This window comes from Pogoniulus pusillus, chromosome 8 (genome assembly GCF_015220805.1).
Source record: "Pogoniulus pusillus isolate bPogPus1 chromosome 8, bPogPus1.pri, whole genome shotgun sequence".
Lineage (NCBI taxonomy): Eukaryota > Metazoa > Chordata > Aves > Piciformes > Lybiidae > Pogoniulus > Pogoniulus pusillus.
Window position 1 is genome coordinate 21,337,202 of NC_087271.1, and position 21,591 is coordinate 21,358,792.

The following is a 21,591-nucleotide window of genomic DNA, read 5'->3' on the forward strand; positions in this document are numbered from 1 at the left end:
CCTAATATTTTTTTTTACATTTGTGTTCTTTTTTGTCTTATTTTCAGTTTTTATTTGCTTACATAGTTTCATTTATATCATGCTTTACATGTATCACTGGTGTTGCTGTTAGGTGGTACAATGACGTATCTTCAGTGCTCCAGTAATTGCATCAATGCACATATACCTGCTTTCAGTTTATTGCCACTTGTTTAGGCACAGTCAAATCTGATTACACAGCAATGTTAGCATAGGCCCAAATGTCTTGAGACTGGCTAAATACTGAGATGGCTGATTCACTCTGAGTTTTGTACTGCTTTAAACACATTGCTGTCAGAGTATCCCAGCTAGCTAATTTGTGCCTGATCTGGGTAAGGTGACACATGCTGATGTACATGTCTGAAATGCGTCATAGATGTACTACTTACTAAACAGTAAAGACAAGGAATGGACCAACAATGACATAATTAATTGATGCTTTAATCTGAAAAAATAAAAGTTGATAACCAGTTGACACTTGACTTTCGTTATCACTGCATGTACTTCCTGTGGTTCTTCTGTTTCAAAAGCTTCAGAATTGATGCATTCTCACATTCCAAACACCTGTTGTCCTCTTCCTTGATTATCACAATATTATCCTGCCTGTTATTTCTCTTTCCTGTCTGCATTTTCATAAATATCATTGCTGAATTATCTTTTGTATGTTGAGAGAATGTTGAGCCCCACTTCCTGAGCCTGTACATTGAATACTATATCACGTGTAACCTCGTTATCCTCGTGTCTAGGAGTCTATGTTATTTGCCTTCCATTAGCATCTGCTTTGTTTTTCATTATTCCTATCTGTGTGCTGTCTTTATCCTTTTGGATTTTGTGATCCATTTATTTCCTTTCCTCATATTTGCATTTGAATTTTCATCAGTAAACACATTTGTCCCATTTATTTCAGATGTGGTTTCTCATTTTCACGATATTTTCTCTACAAATATCTCTACTACCTTCCACATAAAGATTTTCTTAAATCCATCTTTCCAAAATTAATCGCCTTTTAAAAAATATTATTTTTTACTTAATGGCACTGGAATCTGGAACTCTTGTCTTTATGCTTGGTGATTCTTTATCCTTAATCAGTCTGCGTGTTCTTTTGGACAGGAAATGCATTTTACCAGAAACTTCAACTGTGCCCTCTAAGTCTTTACTCAAGCACAGGGGATCTAACTGACAGATGCCAGAAATCAGTGGGCAGAAATCAGTGGACAAATTTCTGCAAAACTGTGATTTCTCTTGGCTTTGAAACTAATGAAGCTAATGAAACTTTCTCTGAATTGATACTCATGTGGCTATTGGGAGAATATTCTGTTATTCAGTGGGACAGAGGTCAGTAAAAGCAAATGCTGCAAGAAAAAAAGAGAGATTAGATGGCATGAAAATAAGAACAGATAGAGTGATCATGGTCTAGTTCAGTTACAAGTGTCTGCCCAACATGTCTGTTGCATATCAATCATTGTGACATCTAAACACTTCTTAGGGTGTGAATGCAAGACTTCCAAGACCTCTGTTTTTATTTTCTCTTTGGAATATCAGCTTAGTTAATAACGGTTTATGCTTTATAATCTCTTACTGCAGGAGATCACCGTGCACTTTACAAGGTGCTTTTTTTTTCATTTTATGGTTCATAGATCTGAGTCTCACAGAAGTTAAGATTCACAGAATAAGAGCATCAGTGTTATATAGCAGAATAACCATTTGAAGCATTTTGACATTACTTTCTTTGAAGTACACTAATTGGATTTAAGCCCACACCTTTGATTACTCTAAAATTGAACAAAGTATGTGTCATCCTGAATTGTGGTGGATAAGATGGACTTTCTTTGCTATTTTAGTCTGCCATGCTTCAACAGATATTAGGAATAATAGATATTATTTCAGATATAATGGAACAATAACTGATATTATTTCAGCAGTACAGGAAAACTTAAAAACAGTTGAAAAAATCAGTAAGTTATCTCCACTGACTCAGACAAATGAAGAATAAACCAGCTGAGTAAAGGAAAGGTAGGAAGAACAAGCATTATCTTTTGCAACCTATTCAATTTTGGCTGATTTAATGCAGATAAGGAGAGAAGAAATACTGTGTGCTTTGAGAGTAGCGTAACAAGCTTGGCTACCTGATAATAATAACTGGAAGATTTGTTAAATTGTGGATTCAAATGGGAAATAAAGGATACTGAAATCAGAAAGCTGTAGTTTAGATTTTATTGTCAATGTGGCTTCATAGTGATAACAGATACAGGCTACTATATTGTAAAAAAATGAAGTTCCAAAGTGCATGAGTTAGAACATACGGACAAAATGAAGTATAGGCTGATTAATACAATCCAGTGTGATTTTACTGTGGATGCTACATTTGAAAGATATAGTTTGTGAATTATCCTGAATCTAGCAGGAATATCTCAAAACCAACAAAATCTAACCAAGCAAGATAAATTTATTTATTATTACTATTTAAATTGCCATGTTTTAGTCCTATAAAATAATTTTGTATTGCAGTAATGGCACCAAAGAAAATTATTAGCCAATCATTACTCTGTTTTTATTATTGTTTACCAGCTGATACCAGAAAAATGCCCTCATATAATTTGAGTATCATTATGTCAAATGTTTTGCAGAGGAATGTGGAGACTCAGTTCCTTATGAGAGTACAGGCTAGTGTAATTGTCCTGTAGTATCATACGTGCAGGTGGTGCTACCTTGAACCCCATGGGTTTTAATAGAGGGTGTTCATCATTAGTTTTCAAGACTGACTTTTGAAAAAGTATGTCTATTTGGTTAAAGTTAGGGGCATATGTTAATATATCTTTTATTTAAAAGTTTTTCACTACTGATAGTAACACATAAAAATTGTAGTATGTTCAATAGCCACATTTTTATTTCTAAGTAAATAAAGAAAAAGGTACACTTTAAAGTGTTAAAGAGCTGGAATATTATTAAAATTAGGAGCCAAAAATAATTACTTCCTAAAGTGATAATTGTTTTGCTATGGAACCTCTTGCACTATGTTTCATAATGTAATAAATCTTTCTAATGCATTTAATAGAGAAAGAGATTTTTGTGTGTGACAATGAATGTGTAGTAAAGTGCATGCACATAGATTCAGACTCAAAAGGACTTATATTAATACTCCAGCAGCTTTTTATATGAGAACAAAGAATCCTTTTTTGGGATTAGAGTTTGTTATAAAATGACCTTGCTATGGATTCAGTGACAGGGTGGACTATTAGAAGTACAATGCAGAATACAACAAAAGCAGTGAGGTTTGTTGTTATTTTTAATTGAAAAGGTTTGATACATCTTTGAGTTCTTACACAAATAGAGCTAAAGTGGCACCTCTCTTTGGAAAGCCAATAAGACTAATTTTAAATAGAAATAGTACTGCTAAATGTGTGTGTATGTCACTGCTTTTGAAGTCTCAAAAGCAACATTTGAACTATATAATTGACCAAGGTCACTTCATGACCACAAAAGGAATAATGCAGCTCAACAATCACTGTATTGTCATCTAGGTACTAATTGCTTTGGAAATATTGATTTGTTTTCTGCTTTTGTGAAGTAATTTGTAAGAAGATTTTGTCTGTTTGAAAAACCTACATCTTTCTTTTATTGTTACTATTAAAAAAAAAAAGGAAAACTATGGTCCAACCAAACAGATACCCAGAGAGAATAAACATGAAGATACAATCAAATAGAAGAAATATTCCTTTTAATCCAGTTAATTAGAATCCAAAATCAAACTTAATTGCACATCTTGATAAGCTAAAAAATTCTGGATATTAAAGAAATACTAGAAGAGTGGGAAAATCTGTATCTCATGTGATCGACTTTGTCTATTGATATAGGAGCATCTCTACAATCCGTGCCTTTAGCCCAAACTTCCCACTTAGCTTACTATCCAAGGTTTTGAAAATACTTTATTGACTTAAGCCTCTGACTATACCTTGCACTTTGGCCTACCTATAGAAATGAGTGGTATGAGAACAATTTGCTTTCTCTTGTCTTATAATTTATTTCGTTACACAGAGTAAAATTACAAAGATTGCAGCAGCTCAGCTAAAGATCTACTGAAGGATTACATTTATGTGTCTCCTTATTGGAAACAAGGTGCTATCTGTAAGACAAAGTGCTTGCTTTCTTATCGGATGAGGCCTGCAGTGTGATGGAAATAGGCAGAAAAGCTCAGAACATATGTATGAATTGTGAGGCCCTCCCTTCCTCTTCCAGAACATCTGGTTCCCTGTCAGCCCAGCTAGAACAAGCATACTTGACACTATTTCATGGATGCAATCCTTGTCCTGTCTCCATACCTTTGCAGCCTCCTCTGGGTTTTCTGGCTGCCATTCTGCCTGCTACTATACCTAGGATATAAAGAGCTGTTTCTTGAGGATGTTTCAGTTGTAATGATTTCCTGTTTTGACAGGCAGAAAGGCATTGGTTGCATTGAGACTCAATTGACAGAGGTGCTGATTTTTTTGTTTCCACTGTAGCAGTTAGGAAATGAAACTTCAAAGAACAGTTGTATTTCATAGAACTTTTAAAGTCATGGTTTACGCTGGGGTTTGTATGTTGAAGATAAATGTGAATAATAATAGTAAAAGAGAAGGTAGGAGAATTTTGTTGGCATGAGGGCAATGGAAGATCTGAAATCCTTGCTTATAAAGGCTCTCCTTTTCTATCTTGCCTCACTTACATGAAGTGTAAAGCAGCTGAATACTAAGGGCATGCTGAGAAGGACCTACCTGGTATAAGTTGTGTGATTGTAACAGTTGAATTGTACCCACATGGATACACAGTATGAGAATCAGGAGGTGCTGGGGATAAACAGAAAATTTGAAGATACCTTTTACAATGTTAATTTGATGAAGTTTTCTGTTTAAACCCATTGAAAGAGGTTATTTGTTTCATTTGTGCTCTTTCAATAGAAAGACGGAGGTTCTGACCTCTGCTGAGAGCCCCTGAGCCAACTCAGAAGTGAGATACCTTCAAAACACAAAGTGCCATGGGCAGGAGAATGAGGGCGCAGCAAGAAGGGAGGCTGGGGCACCTGGAGGCTGAGAAATTGTTGATAAATACAAGGAACGGATACAAGATCAACCATAGAGGTGACAGTGTTTACCTGGGGATCCAGGGGCAGTCCAGAATTTGTTGCAGTTGTAGCAAGGTCTTTGAGTAGGAAACAAAAGGCAATTGTGGGCATAATGTGTGCTTGCAAGGGCACAGTGAGCAGGAGAGAACAGTTTTGATTTTTATTCCTTCTTGCTTAGTAATTTTGAGTTTTCTATATTTAAAACCAGTTAACCTAGTTGATAGTTAAAAAATGTGCTTTTTGGTTAAAAGCTCTACTGGCTTTTGGAGTACTTATTAAAAAAAAACAAACCTGAGGAAGTTCAATTTCAAGAATGTCTGACTCAGATTCTCATCCCATCCATCTTAAATCAATTTTTTCTTTACTCACCTACATGACCAGGCTTGGTTTGTTTGGACAGTAGTTTGCAGTTTGCACTTTTAAGGTACCTGCACATCTGATAGACAGAGCAAATTACATTTCTGTTGTAATATAAGCACTGGTGGCAGTATCCAAAAAGACACTCACTTGTGTCCTCACTACCTTTTAACCAACTTGAGAAGTTTACTGTCAGTGAACTGAAGTGTGAGACTGTATGAGGATGCAAAAAATGTCTTTTGGTCACATTAACGCTCTTCAGTCTGTTGTTTAGCAGATTGATTTTCATATGCTTCTTAAATATGTGGAACTGAATTACTTAACAATCACTGTATAATTAGTGTAACCTGAAATTTTGGGAACATATGACAGACATATAACCACCCACACCCTCCAACCAAGCCATTATTTTGAAAGCAGTTTGGTGTTTGCATGACTAGAGAAATTACTCTAACAATTTGGTTCTGCAGAGAAAATATTGTTAGAAAACAAAAGCTCATGGCGCACATTTTTAATTCACATGGCTATGTGCTTGAAGGTACAAATAAATCCGAGTGTCTGCACATTTATGTAAACTTCATGGCTATAAATGTGGCTAGTCATGAAAAATCCTGTTTGTATGGATATAGCTATTTTACAAATGACTTTCAGCTGATTAATATTTAAAATTAATGTTCAATGCTAGTGTAATACATGGAACTGCAAAAAGTACACCTGTTCTGGAATACCCATTCTCAGTGCCTACTGCCTCTTTGGTATCGCCCTTGACTTCCTAACTTGCCCTCTCCTTGCCCTCCACTCTCTCCATGTTTCAGGCATCAATTGCTGATGAGATCCTCACTTTCTGTTAACATGGGATGTAAAATAAGATGTTGATAGCTTGGATTCCTGTTGGTATTCTGATGAACTCTAAGTAGAGAAAGTGATGTGCTGTCACTCTTGCCATAACTGTCCAAGGTTGAGAATTTTATTACATCTCTCAAAATATCTTTTTACTCCCATCTGAAAATGAAAATAAGTTGAATAAAATCCAGTTTACATCTGAGCTGGGCTGAATACTCACTTGTGTATATAAAATTAAACTTGGTTTCCTAAGGAGTTTTATCTGTTAATCTAATTTTTGTTTCTGCTTTATGACAATGATTGTATCTGGATATAATTTTTTTTCTTTTTGTAATGCCACAGTTTGAAGTGGGGGCATTAAGTTAAATTAATTTGACTTTGTTTGGCAAACGGCAGTAGTGGTACTTTAACAGCTGTTTGCCTTCCTGAATTGTCCTTGGTGCTGAAATTGCTTTTGTATCTAAACAGCGAAATGTGTTTATAGTGCTGCAGAATATGGAGATAAATTTAGCCTGTCAAACAGATATTATTGGGGCTTTTTTGTGCTGTGATCCTGGGAGTGGATCCTGACTACACTACTTTAATTCCAAGCTGTGTGTGCCTTTGGACATCTTGCAGGACTGTTTATGGAGCTTTTCTATTTGATTTATGACCTTGCCTGTATGGACTTCTGATCAGATTTTATTCTCATTTAGTGCAAGAGGGGCTAATTATGAAAGTGACAAAGACTCTTTCATTGTGCTAAAGCTTTTTGAATGACAAAAAGGGGGCTTTAAATTAAAATGAACTTTAACAAGGCATTTTCACATTGAAGTGATACACACTCTACCACTGATAGAGTAATTCATTTTCACCCTTTTCTGATTCTATAAACACATTGTCTCACAAGATCAGTAATTTTTTACCTCTCAGGCTAATGAAGGGTGGATGGTAGACCAATGAATTCTCTTTTTACAGAACTGTTTTGACATTCTTAATTTTTTCTTAAATATCAAAGAAAGGACAAAGAGCTGTGATTTTATTGCATTAATATTAATAATCATTTATCTGCCAGAAAAAAAACATTTAAATATCACTTGACATTTGCAGAGAAAGATTAATGTTTAATTTACTACAAACATAGAAATACTTTGAAATAAAAGGAGATGCTTCTGGATTTGGCAAAATGGGGGAAAAAAGCCCAACAAAATTAAGACAGACGTTCATATATAATAAGATATTCTTACCACAGCAGAAGACAAAGCCATGTTGGTGCCATCTAAAATGTCAATATTTAAATTATCACTTCTAAATGAAGTGATTATTAAATTTTCTAAATGAAAAAAATAAAATTAACTAGATACTTTTCTTTGAGGTCTAATTTAAGCTTTAACTAAACAAAGATAAATGAGGATAAGCAGTCCTGTGTTATATCTATGTGAGTACAGTAAGAAGGCCTGCTACAAATGCTATCAGTATTATCAAAGCAGACCAATGTAATGTAGTTCCTTAGTATTACATAATTATATATAGGTACATTGGAGTAAATCTGAGATATAAATAGTATTGGTATTTCACAGTTATTGGTAAGGCTGGAAGTCAAGAAGGACTTCCAGAACAGGCTGATGACTGGAAAATAGTAAGGCACAGGAGTCAGAAAATTATATAAGTGAAAATACAGGAACAAATTCCATTACAGAAGGATGGGAATGCTATATAATAAAGAGAAAAGTAGAGAAATCACCTTGTTCTGCAAAAGCATGTCAGTCTAGGAACTACAGCAGAGGAGTATATGAACAATGAAGTTGTGTATCAGTCTAGTCTGATGAAATGGCTACAAGTGTACCTAGGATGCATGAAAATCTGTCTATACATTTTTCCATGGAGATTATAAGATTTCACTTCTAGGCAATGAAATAACAGGATTAATGTATTGAATGAAAATAACATTTTTAGCCCGCAAACTGTTTCTATGGCTATATTGATAATGGTATAGAGAACCAGTTTCATAATAAACTAAAATAAGGCTGTGTAGATCCAGGATTTGTGTGAAAGTCTGTCCTTACATTAAACCATAGTTAGAGAAAAAATTTTGGTATGGTACAGAAGGAAAGTTTTAGCTACAAAATTAGCAATTTCTTAGTTCAAGAAGGTTCTTGAAGATCCATCTCAAAAAGCAAGATTCTTCTATAAGTCACCTGGAGCCTTTATATTAATACTAGTTCTTTTTAATGAAAACTCCCAAATTTATTTACAGCTCTGGTGACTTTGGAGAGGTCCTTGAGAATATAATTTACCTACAAGTCTTCAGACTGATTGAAGTTTCCATCAATTAATTTTCCTCAAGTGGCAGTTTCTAATTATACTGTGGAAGGATTCCCCTGGAAAAATGGCTGTTCCACATATTGGGCACCAAACTAGGCCAAATGCAAAATTACAGCACTACCATGCAGTAATAAGTCAGCAGAAATATCCTCCCTTGTAGGAGGAAAGACCTGTTTTGCCTTTTACATAGGGTCTTTGCAAAATGATGACTGTATTGAGTAGGAAGCATTATATAAGTGCTGCTAAAGCAGTGTAGGTAAGAATAAGGAATATTCAGCCTCTAACATTTTAAATCACTTGTAACGTGTTGCTTGCACACCTGTGATATCCAAGCAGCAGGTAAATATGCATCAGAAGCTATAAATAGCAAGAGATTTTGTTGCTGTACACCAAGTATCAGACCCTAACAAAGAAAGTATTTAGAGATACATTTCTCCATGTTATGTACCAGGAATGGTACATCCCACTGTGGTACTGTAGTTCGTTTTCCCTGATCTGACTTGGTGGCTGCTTCCGTGGTTAAGGCTGCAGACGGTGTTATAATTTATTTATTAACTTATTAATTATTTATTTAGGAGAGCACCCATTATATGCTAAATGACTTCCAAACAGAAATTTCTCCTTTAAGAGCTTTGCTTCAAAAGATGTGATGCATACATGGTCACGGGATACCCATTTTGATAGCATGTACTTTGTTAAAGAGAGCTGAGTTCGTGATGCTAATACAAAGCCTCTTTGTATTCTGATTTTCCTTTAACAAAGGTTTGCTGCCATGGATAAATAACTGCCCATCTGTCATCGGAGGCCTTCTGGGAATTGATAAAGAGGGAGCAGTGAAATCAGCAGTCTACTGTTTTTCTGGGGATTTGCTGGTTTTGGTGTCATGGGTGTGCAATGGCCATCTTAGGACATGAGCATTCTTGACATGTCCCACTAAGTTTTTGCATTGCTACTTTATCGCTGCCAGTTTTTGTGTTGAACTGATTTTGTGACTTTATGTGGAAAATTTGATGTGCAAAGTTGGGCTTTACTGGCTTTTTTTTTGGTGTGTGTAAATCCTAAGAATCTCATAGATGTGGGAGAAGAAACCCAGAGATCAACTCCATTTTATCCATCCTTTACATTTTCGTGACAGAGTGGACATTGACATTTTATTCTTTACAGCTCCAGGTTTTTAGATGCTTTAGCTGAAAGCATCAGTGTTTATTGATAAGGTTAATTTTGAAATAAGGCTCTTTGGCTGCCAATGATTAAATATCAGTCTCATCTGGTCAGAATTATTGAATTCCTTCAACCACATTGTATTGTGTAATTTCTTTACATATACATAAGCCTGCTGTTTACACAATGTCATTTGTAGTATATTGAGATACCTGTTTGTTGTATGTTGTGCTGTTTTGCTTGTGGTGGGTTTTGAGCAGAAAAGGTCACTAAATGTTCAGGATTACTTGTTTCTGCTTTTCATTGTTCCCTAAGCTGGGATCACCACTAAGGTTGCTTCTCTTAATGAACACAAAGAGACAGAGAATATTCCAGTTCTCCTAGCTGCTTGTGTTCTCTTTCTAAATGGTATTGTTTAATCTTGTGGATTATCTTTAAAAGAAAGTTGCGGGTGATGTAAGTAGGTGGCTTGGGGGTTAATACATGCTAGAACTTTAAAACTGTTTGTATTACGAATCTATAATAGTATCTTCATTGCAGGAGGAGCCTCAAAAACACTGCTCAGTGAATTTTAATCCTGGTATTCTCCCTTCTTCCCCACTCAGACATCATTCATACGCTTGTGATCAAGGAAAATGTGTTTTCTAAAAGGAAGAATTTATCCATTGGCACTGTTCAGACTACTGACGTGAGAAACTTGTATCTGTGTTTAGTAAAAGACAATCACAGTGTCATTCTTATCCAGCTTTCTTATCTTTTATATTCAGTTGATAAAACAAATTTAATTTGGTTTATGCATCTTTATTTTTTAAATCAGTTATTAATTGTTAAAGGTTTCTCTTAATTTTCTGTGTGGAAGAGAATTCTTAAGTTTATTTAAAAGTGGCTCTGTACACTTTTCACTTCATTCAGAGGTCAGTCCCACAACTTTCTTTTAATCTAATGATGCAGATTAGCTGCTGTGGGTGATAAATTCTGCTTCCTACTCTAATTCAGATAAAAGTTTTAATTTGTAAAACTCCTGTGGGTGTTTTATTCTGGGCCACACTGTTCATTAATATTTCTGCAATTTAACTCAATACAAAGGAAGTGTAGGTCTATTCATTACACTTGCTTGGGACCACTGAGGAACAGTAATTGTGATCTCAGGTACTGTGGGCAGAATGCCCTTAGGAAATGGGTCTAGTGCATGTTACCTTATTGCTTGTAAAAAAAAGAGTGGAACTCAGACTATGATCCTGAAAAGCTGATGATGCTGTCATTGTTGTGAATTAGAAGCAACATCATTAAAATAAATAGTGTTGCACCATTAGAAATAGGACCGTTGGAAAGGATAACAACATTTGTAACATTGTGGGTTCAGCGCCCTTCTCCATGTTGTTGCTGAGTCATTTGACAGTCAAACAAATGAGAACCATGACTCTTACATACACAAAAGATTGATAAAATTTATTTTAATGCTATGTTCTTTGATAAACAAGAAAAGTGTAGAAGCTAGAATTTTCATGTGCTGTCAGCTACAATTAATTTTTATCACATTGTCTAATTCCAATAAAAGCTCTGTAAGTTAAGCATTAATGTGTACATCTCAATTTACCCTTTCCAGTGATGGGAGCTGGACTTCTACCAATTAGCTGCTAAGAGCTAAGATGGTTGTTGTTCCCATACAATATTTTTCATTAAAAAAGAGTCTCAAACAACACTGATTTTAGTGACCTTTGGATGTCACTATTAATAAAAAATTAAAACATGATGGAAATATGGCAATTTCAAGTTGCCTAACTGAGGAAGAACAGAAGAGACAACAACTACAGGTACGAAGCATCCAGATTCTCAAGCCATCTATGTTTGAAATGCTTTGCCTATTTATAGTGATGAACATTTATCAAAAGTGATTTGGATTTTGACTGAAAGCTGAGTTGTGACCATTGTGCATTGTTTTAAGTGGAAAATCAGTTTCTTAATACAATATTATATCGTTGAAGTGTATTGAGTCTTTCATTCCAAAATACTGATTTAACTGTACTAGTGTAGATGTTACTTTGTCTTGTAGAGATTAATATATGCATTTCTAATGACTTAAGGTATCCTTAAATTTACAAGGTGTTATATATGTGTTTTTGTTTTTTTTTATTACCCTGTCTTTTTATTGAAACGTGTGCTTTGTAGTTTTGGGAGCCTTGATTTGGCATATGCTTTGCACAAAAGTCCAAGAGATTATGCAAAAACAGTTACAGATTTTTCACAGCTCATCACTATTTGATTGGAATTTTTTTTCTTTTTAAAATCAAATGCTATTTCACAGTTGTTTAGGACTTCTCACCAAACTATTTTTCATAAATTCTTTTCACAGACAAAGAGGATAAAGCCAGTGGGAAGTGACTGCTGATATTCTTAGATGCACTCCTTTCAGAAGATATCTAATCTTTCACTCAAGAGAAGTCTTTACAGTTCTTGGTCCCTGTAGATAATTTAGAACGTATCAATAAAAATTCTTTGCATCATCATCTTGGTGTGTTTTGTGATCTCTAAGGATGAATTCCATTGAATGTTTTCCATATTCCACATTTCACCTCATTTTGTGAAATGCAGATTTGCTTAAAAGTATAGATTAATACTGTTTGGCTGTCTTGGACTGGATCCCAGGTTCAACTGGTGAAAATGATATATATTCCAATCTGTGCCTTGGTTGTTTTTGTTTAAAGAATTTGTATAGATTGAAATGCAGCTGCAAGTATATTAGTGATTTTCTATTGCTTACTTGTCAAGATTTTTATTGTGTGGATGAAAAATAGTATTTCAAAACCTGGCAGCATATTGACAAAAAGAGAAGAGCACTTTGTGTAATTCTCTTTTGAAAAACTGCCTCTTTTAGAGACAGAGATTGCCTCAGCTCCTTCCATTCATATGTATCTTGATCAATAGATTTATTGATAGCTTTTAGCCAAGATTTAATTCTTTTTTCTCTTCAGTTCACCATGGTGCTCACTTTTCTGAATTAAGGAACTCGAATTAGGCTCCTATAAGCAAGACATACAATATGCAAGTGCTCTAGGTGTAAAAGGAGGCATTTGACCTTTTGTTGCTAATCTGTGACAGGTGCAGGCTATTTTCTTCCAAATGGTGTTAATTTTCATGTGCAAATCCACCCCCTGAAACCTGCATGCTGTATAACCACCGCAGGGGAATTGGTGGTCATCATGAGTACTGTAATGGACAGCTGAGAGGGATAATCACTGATATTTCAGCACATTCATGCTTGCGACTCAGTCGTTTTCAGTACACTTCTGTTTTCACTGCTTATTAGAGAGGCTGAAGTTAGTTATTCATTGCTGGACAGAAAAAAAAGTGCCTGAGAAAGTTCATGTGCAGGGAACAGCACATTGTTACAAATTAGTTTCCTTTACCATTTCTGGCAAACTCATTACAAAGTAATCGCGCCCTGTGCTGAAGTGCACTTCCTCTGGGACCAATAACTGTAAATAAGCAGGGCTGCAAGCTGGCTGATAAGTTGTTGTTCTGAAGATAACGGTCCTTTTTAGCAGAGTGTTTGACCTTTTTCTTTATATTGCCTCAGGCTTGTCTAAGACCCTCAAGGTCTATTTTTCATCTTAAAATTCTCTGTAGGAAAGCACAATGTGTGGTTTAAGAAGATTTTAGGATTGCTTAACATATCTCTATTTTCTTTTCTAGCGTTTTTATGATAATTGTTAGACTGCTTAGTAAGTTTAGCTAGCATTTTCTTAAGCAGGTTTTCTTTTGTGCAAAGTACACTGTATTGATGTAGGAAGCAATGTGCGTTAATATTTTATGAGGACTAAGTGTATGTCGTACGATTAATAAAATAGTAACATTGTGGTTTTCTCTCTGACTTCTAAAGAAACTTGAAAAGTGCTATTGACCCCTTTCGCTATTCACAATAGGAGAGTATTGCACTAAACATTACTTTGTAAAGCAATATGAGCAAATATAATTAAGAATTTCAGCTTGAATGATTAAAGAAAAGTGTCTCTCTTTTCTCAGTATGCTAAGAGTATTGAACAGAACTGTGACTGAAAATTGAGCATGTCTGAAAAACAAACCCCAAGGCAAAGTGAAAGTCAGTTTATAGACGTTTGGGAATTTGATTTGTTCACATCTTTAAGAAGATCTGTGCCAGTATTTCTGTAAAGTAAAATAATAATAGGAAAAAAACACATCTGTAACTCATTTCAGAGTTCATAGGAGAAAAAAAATCATTGTGGTTTGTAAAGCACTGACTACTCTTAACTCCTCTCCATCACCTTCTTTATTCCCCCACCTCCCTCGTTTCAGTACCTCCTACCCTATTCCACCCCACATTTCCCCCTTTTTAACTCCTAAACCCAGAGCACCTGGGTTCTGTTGGAGCCTCCTCCCACCCTAGGTGTCACCACTTTGCCCTCCCTGCCCCTTTCCCTTTTTAATCTGCCCCAGGAAAGGCAGAAGTCTTAAGCTCTGACCAACTGGACAGAAGTATCCTCCTTCTGTTGTCTCTGGTGAGTGCCTATGGCGCACACTGAGTGAATGAGAATTGGATCTAAAGGCTGAGGGTCCTGGTGGCCTCCCCTGGTTAGGCAGGACTAGGCTTAATGGTCACTCTAACATCACCCATAGGTGCTGGCTGAACTTCCTTCCTTAGGCTAAGCTCTTCTCTGTTTAGCTGCTTCTTTAACTGCTGGCCAGCCTCTTCTAATGCCTGAGAAGCATTGAAGTAGCATGGGGGAAATATCTGAGAATCTCTAAGAAGGACAATAGAATAAAACTCAAATCTCATAGACACTGTTTTATGTCAGAGTGGCTAAAACTCCATCGTGTTTCGTAATTAAGTTAAAACTAGCTTTATTCAGTACCAGATGGAGTCCTGACTGTGTTAAGCCAGGTCAGGGCCCCTAGATTACGATGATGCAGTTCAGAATTTTACTTTATTAAGCTGCTTGGTTTTTACAAGTTGTTATCTCAAACTATGTGTGTTTCTGCTTTAAACTGTACTAATTTTCACATGGATTAAGCAGTCTCATTTTGCATCACTATGACTACAAGGTGCTCTTCTTCAGGTGCTTTGTTGGTTGGTTGGAAAATATAGTTCCCAGGTGGATGAAAGCATAAAGGTACTGCACAGGTTGTACCCCAAAATCTATAAGTCTATTTTAAGGCTTGTTCCAGGGGGCCTGTTAACATCAGTCTGAGTTTATGTAGGGAAATTCTGATGGTTCAGCTACCTCAAACTTAGCATTTTTCTGCTGAAAATTCATGTTGCCAATAGAGAAATCCGGTATAGCTTGGAATACTGGGGTTTCCACAGCATGCTGCCCCAGGCACCATGCATCCAGGGTGATCAATCCATGGAGGGAAGATAGCCTATAATGGAAGATGGGAACATGATAAACTTGATTCCAACCTTAAGCATTCTGAAAAGACAAGTGCAGCTTGGTGTTTAATTCTCTGCTTCCATGGGTCATAAAAGTATTTATTTTTCTTGCCCTTTCTCTCCCTTATTCTGCAATTTAATATACATTTATATTTTGTTTCTACTTGAAGGGATTGGGTATTACACATATGTACAATATTATATATTTTTTATCTTCTAATGTTAGGAAGTTGGATATTCTGATTACAAAGCAGAAACCTCTTTTAGTGGCAAAGAAAACCAACAGGACATTGAGTTGCATCAATAAGGACATTGCTAGCAGGGATAAAGAAGTCATTGTCCCAGTCTACTCAGTGCTGGTTGGACCACACCTGAAGCACTGCCTGCAGTTTTGCTCCCTGCTGCACAAAAAAAAAAAAAAAAAAAAAAAAAAAAAAAAAAAAAAAAAAAAAAAAGATGTGAAGAGGCTGGAAAGTGTCCAGAGAAGGGCCACAACAATGGTCAGAGGACTGGAAACCCTGCCCTATGAGGAGAGGCTGAGAGAGCTGGATTTCTTCAGCCTGGAGAAGAGAAGGCTGAGGGAAGACCTTGTTATGGACCAGTACATAAAGGCTGGCTATCAGGATGGTGAATACTCCCTTCTTACATGGAGTTGCATGGAAAGGACAAGGGATGGTGGGGAAAAGTTACTGCTGGCACTCCAGAAGAAAATGTTTCCCCATTAGCACTGTAAGACACTGGAATCATCTCCCAAGGGACTCCCAGTGGAGTCCTCTATACTGGACAGTTTTAAGACTCAGCTTGACAGGGTGCTGGGCCAGCTCATTTTGACTCTGCTGTTGCCTGGAAAAGTTGGACCAGATGATCTTTGGGGTCCCTTCCAGCCTGGCATTCTGTGATTGTTTATTTTGCCTTTGAGGTACGGTCAGAAAGCCATTTGACAACCAGACATGCACACAAATATATTAAAAAATTATCTGAACCATGAATGTCTTCGAATGCTGCTAAGTTCAGGTCTTACAGCTCCATAATGCTAGGCTTTTTGCCCTGGCAGATCACATTGCTGCTCAATCAGTTAATTCATTTTACATGTACCCTAAATAACATCTTATGTTTTGTAATGTGAACCCCCAAGTATAATGCAAATCACAAATTATGGACTGATGATGCTTTAAAAATATTGCATAACCTTATAGATATGTATTCTGTATTTATTGAGTGGGGTGCTGCTGTGGGTGTGAATCCAAAGTTAAAACAAAGCTGATGGTTTAGTAGTGCGAGACATTATGTAGATTTTAAGAGAGCATACTTAACCACTGTGATTGTGAACAGACTCTTCCAGTGATATCAAAAATTACTAGACTTGCAGTGTACACAGAATGAGACCAGGGAAGAATCTTGCAGTAGTTGTATCAAGACTGAAAACTGTTGGTAGGTACAGTGCAGAAAGTTGTTGAGATCTGACCTGTGTTTAGATTTATCACCATTTCAGCACAGAAGCTGGCCACTTCCAGAACTGCAAAGCAGAGTGTGTGTATTATAGAATTATAGAATGGTCTAGCATGGAAGTGACCTCAAAGATCACCTAGTTCCAACCCCCTGCCATAGGCAGGGACACTTTCTACTAGAACATCTTGTTCAAGGACTCATCCAACCTAGCCTTGAACACCTCCAGGGAGGGAGCATCCACAACCTCCCTGAACAACCTATGCCAGTGTCTCACCAGCCTCACTGGAAAGAACTTCTTAACATCCAATTTAAATCTCTCCTCTGCCAGTTTAAACCCATTACTCCTCATCCTGTCATTACAAGACCTTGTAAATAGCCCCTCCTCAGCCCTCCTAGAATCATAGAATCAGTCAGGGTTGGAAAGGACCACAAGGATCATCTATTTCCAACCCCCCTACCATGGGCAGGGACACCCTACCCTAGATCAGACTGGCCAGAGCCCCATCCAGCCTGGCCTTAAACACTTCCAGGGATGGGGCCTCAACCATCTCCCTGGGCAACCGATTCCAGGGTCTCACCACTCTCATGGTGAAGAACTTCCTCCTTGCGTCCAGCCTGAACCTACTCATCTCCAGCTTTGCTCCATTTCCCCCGGTCCTGTCACTCCCTGATAGCCTGAAAAGTCCCTCTCCAGTAGCCCCCCTTCAGATACTGAAAGGCCACAATAAGGTCACCTGGAAGCCTTGTCTTCTCCAGACTGAATAGCCCTAACTCTTTCAGTTGGTCCTCATAGGAGAGGTGCTTTGATCATCCCAGTGGCCCTTCTCTGGACATGCTTCAAAATGTCCACATCTTTTTTTGTAATGGAGGCTCCAGAATTGGATGCAGTATTTCAGGTGGGGTCTTGGCAGAGTAGAGGGGTAGAATTACCTCCCTTGACCTGCTGGCCACAGTTCTCCTGATGCAGCCCAGGATCTTGTTGGCCCTCTGGGCTGCAAGTGCACACTGCTGGCTCACGTTGAGCTTCTTGTCTCCCAGCACCCCCAAGTCCTTCTCCTCAGGGCTGCTCTCCAGACAGTCACTGCCCAACCTGTATTTATACTTGGGATTGCCCCATCCCAGATGCTGGACCTTGCACTTGGTCTTGTTGAACCTCATGAGGTTGGCTTGTGCCCACCTCTTCAGCCTGTCCAGGTCCCTCTGGATGTCATCCCTTCCCTCTAGTGTGTCTGCGGCACCACACAGCTTGTTGTTGACAGCAAACTTGCACTCAGTGCCACTGTCCATGCCTCCAACAAAGATGTTTAACAAGAGTGGTCCCACAACTGATCCCTGAGGGACTCCACTTGTCACTGGCCTCCACTTGGACATGGGCCCATTGACAGCCACTCTTTGGATGCGGCCATCAAGCCAGTTCTTTACCCATTTAGTGGTCCACCCATCCAACCCATGTTTCACCAGCTTGGAGACCAGGATGTGGTGTGGGACAGTGTCAAGGGCCTTGCTCAGCTCCAGGTAAATGACATCAGTTGCTCGCCCATTGTCTATGAATGTTGTGACCTGTTCATAGAAGGCCACCAGGTTTGTCAAGCAGGATTTGCCCTTGGTGAAGCCGTGCTGATTGTAGCCAATCACCTCAGCCTTTTCCATGTCACTTGTGACTGTTTCACCTGTTTTATTTCTGAGGGGACCCACACCTTCCCTAGGCTTCTTTTTACCATTAATATACCTACCTCCTGTAGGCCCTCTCCAGATACTGGAAGGCTCCTACAAGGTCTCAAAGCCTTCTCCAGATTGAAGAGGTCCACATGATCTAGGAGGAGCTTACTGTCTAGCCATTCATTTAACAGTTTTTTTCTTGCTATACATATCACAAAAAAAAAAGAACCTTTATAGAGCTGTTAACTTCTAAACTGCCTTTGTTTTTTATTTGCACTTCAGGAAAAAATGTTAAATGCTTAAAATACTAAAATAATATAGTGGCTAAATGGGATAGCACAATCAATGTTTAATTCCTGTTTCATAACTTTTAATGTATTTTGCTGTGCTACCTATGGTAGTGGAATACTCAATCATTAGAATAAATCTGTTTTCCTGTGACTATAGCAGTGTGAAGGGAGTATATGACATTAACATTGGGAAGTTTCTATGCTTTCTTGTACATGCCCAAATGCTTTTTTTGGTGGAATTATGAGTTCTCTATGAGGCATCTCTGAAAGTGAGGAAGTGTTTTGTTCTTTAAGTTCTAGGCTTCTTTGTACCACAACTGCTGTCTTTTAATGACGTTGCTATGTGAGTCAAAATTAAGCTGACAGATTGTGAGCAAAAGCTGTAATATTACAAACAATAGTCTATTGAGCGCGAGAACTTGTTGAATTGGTTACCAAAGGCATTAGTGTTGGGTCCAGCCTACTTAGCATCTGGAAGACAGAAAAGAAATAGTGTTAATGAAATGTAGAAATGATACTAAACTGCAAATGGCTGCAGGTGACTGTGGCAGCTGATGTGTTCTGTGAAGGAGCCTAGTAAGAGGCAGTTCTGTAGAGAAAATGTAATAAAGTTAGATACAGTTCATGAAAGGAAAATATATTGTATGAAGAGGGAGATGTTTATTCAAATTAAGGATTACAGATAGGGAAAACTGCTGAGAGTCACGGGAAATCATGCACACAATGATGAAATTGTTAAGGGCTCTGCCAGATTTGAGATTTTTAGGTTTTCCAGAGCAGACTAGCTTGGATGGGTTCCATCATATCAGCTTTCAACATCAGTGATTTCATTATCATCAGTACAATTCTCCAGTGCTAGTTTAGAGATCCTGTGAACTCTATAAAGTAGTGCTAAGTGGGCCTTCTGTCCCCCATATGGTTCAGACCAGTTTGATACTGCCAAAAAAACTGAAATGCATAGTAGGTCAGACATCAAGGTCTCAATTTGCACTATTGTTACTTATTCACATAACCTTTTCACTTCTTAAACTTTGGAGTACAGCTTTTTAATGATCTTAAAACTAAAAACAAAAAAAAATTGCTTTGGTATCCTTCTTTGGAAGTAATCAATCAAAATTCACACCTCTGGTCTGTGCTACAGATAACTCAACTCATAGTTGGGATCACTGGGAGGCATGTAGACCTAGTAGTTTACAATCTAGACCTAGTTCACAGTCTGTGTTCATCTAGCTTACTGTGATAATCTTAGTGGATGATTCACCAGCATCCCAGGTACAACTCAGGTTGAAGCGCCACTTGGCTAAGGTTTGCCCAGCGAGAGCTTAAACTGTGATGTGTGAGGGAGCTGGAATCCAGCTTGTTGAACACCTTGAGCCAGCTCAGTTCTGAAACAGCTGAGAAATACTGTTTTCCCAACCATGTCATGTGTGCATGACATTCAGTGAAAAATGTCCTTTAATTTTGATATTAGAAGGTAACAGCTTGCTTTTTTACCATTCTTATTTATTTTGGATGGCAGTCTGTAGACAATAGTTCTGTTGTCGTGAAAAACAGTGATTGGTTTAACCCTTGGCACAGAAAATACACTGAGATGTGTAAGGGACTTAACCTAAAGCCAGGCAGATGTGATGGGTTGACCTTGGCTGGTGGTGGAGAGGCGGAAGGAGCTGGGATTGTTTAGCCTGGAGAAGAGGAGGCTCAGGGGTGACCTTATTGCTGTCTACAACTACCTGAGGAGTGGTTGTGGCCAGGAGGAGGTTGCTCTCTTCTCTCAGGTGGCCAGCGCCAGAACGAGAGGACACAGCCTCAAGCTGCGCCAGGGGAGATTTAGGCTTGAGGTGAGGAGAAAGTTCTTCACTGAGTCATTGGACACTGGAATGGGCTGCCTGGGGAGGTGGTGGAGTCGCCGTCCCTGGGGCAGTTCAAGGCAAGGTTGGACGTGGCACTTGGTGCCATGGTCTAGCCTTGAGCTCTGTGGTAAAGGGTTGGACTTGATGATCTGTGAGGTCTCTTCCAACCCCAATGATACTGTGATACTGTGATACTGTGATAGATACTCATCCAACCACTCCCTCACTCTACCTCCTCCACAGGACAGAGGAGAAAACATAAGGTGGAAAAAACTTGTGGGTCAGCAGAAAGAGAAGGAGATTGCTTACCCTTTACCATCTCAGGGAGAGCAGATTTGACTGTGGGGGAACTAATTTACTGCCAATTAATATAGGTTTGGATAGTAAGAAACAGAAGTAAATTAAAACAATGCCTTCCCCTCACTCTTCCCTCTGCCTCCTCCGTGGGCTCACCTATTCAAGAAATAGCCACCTGCTCCAGTCTCTCCCCACAGGACACAGGGTAGTCTGCCTGACACCTGGTGTGTCCCCTTTGTTTCTCTGCTTCCTCCTCTAAGCCCAGATCACAGGATCACAGAAGGTCAGGGGTTGGAAGGGACCCAAAGAGATCGAGTCCAACCCTCCCTGCCAGAGCAGGACCATGCAATCTAGCTCAGGTCACACAGGGACACACCAGACAGGCCTTGGAAGTCTCCAGAGAAGGAGACTCCATAGCCTCTCAGGGGAGCTCTGTGACCCTTACAGTGAAGTTCCCCCTTGTGCTGAGGTGGAACCTCCTATGCTGCAGCTTCCATCCATTGTTCCTGGTTCTTCTCAGACCCCTTAACTGCTCACTCTGTGGTGGTTCTGTCCTTCATTAAACGCATTTTCAAGTAGTCACCACCACCTTTGCTGAAGGAACGAACTGGGCCCTGTGGTGGGTCTGGTGTGAAGCCATCTGGAGCTGGCTGGAACTGGCTGTGACTAGCTCCAGCCTCTCCTCGGAGCTCGGCCCTGCAGCCCCTGCTGCCGGCACCAGGGCACAGACACCCGATGCAGCAGATGACATTATTTACATTTGGCAAAGGTGTCCTAGCTGTACAATATTGCCTTTTTTTCTCCCCCCCCCCCCCCAAATATTTTGTATGCCAAATGTATGCTTCAGGCAAGCGTTTAGGAACAGATTGTCAGTGT

At 38.5% G+C, this 21,591-nt stretch overlaps 1 protein-coding gene across 15 annotated transcripts in view; it reads left to right on the top strand.

Moving 5' to 3' along the window:
* The window catches only part of BEND5 (BEN domain containing 5), a 1,203,882-nt gene that overhangs the window by 29,237 nt on the left and 1,153,054 nt on the right, over nt 1–21,591 (top strand). The window contains exon 1 of one of the 15 annotated variants that reach the window (XM_064147564.1): nt 14,255–14,298. The exons of the other annotated variants lie outside the window; for them this stretch is intronic. The gene's annotated coding sequence lies outside the window, so the exon portion shown is untranslated. Of the gene's footprint in view, nt 1–14,254; nt 14,299–21,591 lie in introns of those variants that run through there. 15 annotated transcript variants of the gene reach the window in all.